Here is a 4,945-nt window from a genome sequence, read left to right on the forward strand (position 1 = left end):
CTTTATTGCTTGAATGAAATTGCTAGTTATGAAATTAAGTTGATCAACTGCCCTTATATGTGATGATCTAGGTCAATTTATTGATTAGACCGACCTCCAATGGTCACATAGAGCCCCCAAATTAATTTCCCACAAAGGTGATAGGTCACACCCCCCTCTTGAAAATTGGGTCCCATTAAGGGGCGTTAGGGTGCTAGGTGCTTTGGTCTAGGACTAAGGCGCTAGCACCCTGGCCCTTCTCAATCAGGGACCTCAAATCAACCCCAGGGAGGACATAGCCCCATAGGATCATTTGGCAAGTGTATGTGGTACCAAAACTAGAGTTAAGACACTAAACTGGCTCAAATAGGAGATGAGGGGGAGATGCACTAAAGTAGGGGCACAAACATGAGGTGTAAATTGGCTCAGTGATAATTTATGATGCTAGATTTATCCCCCTCTTTAACTGGAGTATGAGCCTATGCAAATAATCATGGTAAAGTAGAAGAAAGGGAGATGAGAGAGAAGGAGGAAAGAAGAACAATCACAAGAAGTATACGAAATCACTAATTTTGAGGAACTTAGCCCCCAATATTAGGATCTTAACTCACCCAAATGTCTAGTTTCAAGTTTATAGCAGCTCATATAAGATTTTTTTTCCTCTAGTTTTGAGCATACATCAACCTATTTAAGATATATAATGCAAATGCCAAGGGGCAAGTCTAGTTTTTGGAACATCTCATATAAGACTTTTTTTTGGTTTCAAGAATGTGTAACCCCATACAAGATAGATACATGCCTGGTTTCATGTAAGAGTTTGTTTTCTTTGGTTTTGGTGATGTATACCTCGTCGAAGACATATATCAAATCTTGTGTCTAGTTTTGGGCATGAAGCATCTTGTATAAGAGTTTGTTTTCTTTGGTTTCAAGCCTGAACACCCTGTTTAAGACATGCAAGGATATGGTACAATATGGTACAAAGAGGGTGATATTGGTACCCCCCCTTAAGATGTCAACATATCCCTATGTTTATGTCTTAAGGAAGCTAAAAACAAGGATAGCCACCTTCAACATCGAGGAGATATCTTTTAGAAATAATGTCATAAATCCAAGCTAAAGAGGGATTTCTCTTATAATCAAGGATAAAATAGTTGAAAAAGAGATATTTTGCAACAAGTGTAAAGAGGATCCTTGGAGGAAAAGAGATTATTGCTCAAAATGCATCTACCTCCAACAGGAATTTTTTAACAAACATAACATCTTCTACCAAAAGAAAGGAAGGGTAACAAGAATGCACACCTTCCCCCTATTGCTAGGTGAAAGGGATTCTTGATGGAGGATGGCACACCTTTGACCCACTGTGAAGAGGTAAGTTTACAACATTTGGATGTACATTGCCAAGTGAAAAAGAGGTTGTAGCCAAGGACATACACCTCTTGCATAAGAGAGAATCCTTGAGAAATAACAACTTCACATGAGGAATGATATCAAATCATAAGAAAACACCACTCAACAAAGGAAAAGTGGATCCTTAGAAAGAACAAGAGAAAGAAATCATTTCCCTCCAAGCATAGGTACAATGAGAAGAATTACACAACTTCTAAGGAGAGATTAAACATAAGAAAATGCACCATATACTCACATGAATAAATATCCAATGCAAGAAAATACATTTATATATGTTAAATGTAACTCTAAAGAAGAGTTAATCTTCAAAGGGAAAGAGAAAATGGAAGATCACATATCCCACTAAAGAGAAATATTAATCATTAAAGACATACCATTCAAGAAAGGATATTAAAACATGAAAAATGCAACCCCTAAAGGGAATAGTGACATTTTTAGTAAAGAGAAAGGAAAGATGTTGCTACCACAAAATGTTTGATATTATAAAAATCATCATTACTTAGGACAAAGAGCCCCCAATTAAGTTAACTACTTGTGTCATAGGTTGAGGAGAAACATCAAGGGTGAGAAGAGTGCTAAGGAACTACTTTGTCACCAAGAAAGAGAGAAATATCAGTGGAAAGATTTATTTGAGCCTTGTCAAATTGTTCTTGAACAAATTCCTTAAATGCTTTACATTGTCCAAGAAAATGACAATAAATACGATGAAAAAGACAATGCTCACTACCTTCTTTATGCTTTTTGCTAAACTTTATGAAAGGAAAAACACCATTCTTATTTTACTTTAATTTTTAAAAGATTCTAGTTGCTATCCTTTCCTAACCATCAATAGGATTAGGCGTTGTCTCTTGTGATTTAGGAAAAGGATTGTCATCTATGAGGGCCAAAGCATGCACTTGTGTCACACTTTGGTCCAACAAGGGGTTGTCTGATTGGACCCATTTCGATCGTGTTGGACATTGTTGCAGCTAGGATATGTTGTTGTCATTGATGTCAACATATTCCTGTGATTTATTGCTCTAGTGGTTGCAGATTAGTTTATTGAGGTCATGGTTTAGTGTATGGAGTATTACTAGTATCATTTTATCTTCTTATATTGGTTTCAGTGATCCAGAAGCTTAATTGATCATATCATGTGATCCGGTTTGTAGTTTGGTTTTTCTAATTAATGCTTTGTAGAGTTTGGTATTTCCTCTGGTATATTCTAGTATGATCAGATCTTGAGTTGAGTTTTTGGGATTTTTTGGGATCTTCTTGTGCATCTTCTTTTCAGATGGTTTGTGATTTGGGTCTCCACAAGTTATCTTTCTTCATCATAGTTGATGATGTTTGAGTGTTCTTGAGTTTCAGATGTCGATTGATGAAGATTTGATAAGTGGTGTCGGTGCAACTGTTATAGATGATTCTAGCATGCTTGCAGGTGTTTCCTAATTGTTTCCTATTTATTTTGATGGTCTGTATTGATCATTGTACACATTTTTAGTGATTTTGCTAAACTAGTGATATTCTTCGTGTTATGCGGTATTCTTGGTAGTGTATCATGTTGTGGTTGATCTTGGCATGATTTCTGGTGGTGTTGCATGTTTGAGCATTTGGCTTAGGTCCATATCATATCATGTATATCATAATATTGGTTTGGTGGTTGATCTTTTTATCGTGTCATGTAATTTTGTAATTATGAGGTTAGGATTTGGCTGACCTTGTAGTCAAGGTTGATGAATTGTATAAATAGGTGATATATTCATGTAATTTGGTGATCGGCATTGTGTCTACATTATCAAAGAGTGGTGTATGTGGTGCTTAATCAAATTTATCCTTCCATGTGGTATATTGAGCATATATTGTTGCAAGGCAAACAAATGTGCTTAACCAAAATTGCCATCAAGCATAAGAAGATGCATTTTTTGCAGTTCAAGTAATCCGAATTGTAGTTTGAATCTTATTCTAAGGTAGTGAACCTTCCTTGAGGGTTGTAGCCTTCTGGGTCTTCTTATTTTGAGCAATGAGCCCAAGGAAGTGTTCTCGAATGCATGTGCATTCCCCATTTTAATTATTTTCACATACTACTACAAAGCATCATCTTATTGTCGGTAGATTCCCACCATGGTTTTTCCCTTAACTGGGTTTTCCACATCAAAATATTGGTGTTGTGTGTTGTGCTATCATTTTTCTTCTCTTTATTGTTGTTGGAGTTAATCAAATTTGTATTTGAGGTTAAGTTTATTAATCCAGTGAAAACGTATTCACCCCCCTCTCAGTTTTACTTCATTGTTGTTGCCAATAGGCCAAACTACTTGAGGGTCGCGTGGCACTATGTGGCACCTATTTGGTGCCTTTGTGGCTGCAGGAGTTCGGTTGGACCCACTCTAGCCAGACTATCGGCTTTATAAAACCAAAAGTTTGGCCGACCCCCCCATTTGCACCTTGAGGAGGTTTGGGAGTTCATCTGGACTACCTAAGGAGCTTATTCCCAACCCCTTGTTTTCTAGGTAGGTTCATTTTATTTTTGTTTTTTTGTTTTTGTTTTGTATTTATGATTTAAAAAATTGATTTTTGGAAAAAATTTAGAATGAAAACATTCGAAAAATGTTTTAAAAAAAATGCACATATACCTATTAAATTAAAAAAAAATATATCATTTTCTCATTACCCTTACATATAAACCATAAAAAATTATAATCAATACACCACATGTAAAAAAATAAATCCTTATACTCATAGAAAGACATAGACACGTACACCTACACCCACACCCACACCCACACCCAGACTCACGTGCACATACATACAAATATACATACACACATGCATACACATACATACATAGATGTACATGTATGTGTATGTGTATGTGTGTGCGTGTATGTGTGTAGTCCATGTGTATGTATATATGTATGTGTATATGTATGCACAAGTATATGTATGTATGTGTGTATATATGTGTGTATGTGCACGTATGTGTGTGTATGTGTACATGTATGTACGTATGCTTGCATGTGTCTATATGGGTGTATGTGTGCATGTAGGTGTATATGTGTGTACACATGTATGTATGTGTGTGTGTTTATGTGTGTATACACAAACACATACATACATATATACACATAGACACATAAACATACATACACACATACGATCCATATATATATATATACATACATACACTAACATGCATATATATAGACATACATGTACACACATACACACACATACATGTGTATACACACATGCATGCATACACACACTCATGCCTACATACAATGCACACATACATACACATACACATACACATACACCCACATACACACATACACATACACGTGCATGCAATACGTATACATGCACATACAGGTGCATACATGTGCATGTATGGGTGTATGTATGTGTGTACATGTATGCTTGTATGTGTGCATGCATGTGTGTACATTATGTATGTATGCATCCATATGTATGTGTATGTGTGTGTGTGGGTGTATGTGTGTGTATGTATGTGTTTATATGTGCATGTGTGTGTGTATGTATGTGTTTATATGTGCATGTGTGTATGTATGTATATACA

The sequence above is a fragment of the Cryptomeria japonica genome, chromosome 3 (genome assembly GCF_030272615.1).
Source record: "Cryptomeria japonica chromosome 3, Sugi_1.0, whole genome shotgun sequence".
NCBI lineage: Eukaryota > Viridiplantae > Streptophyta > Pinopsida > Cupressales > Cupressaceae > Cryptomeria > Cryptomeria japonica.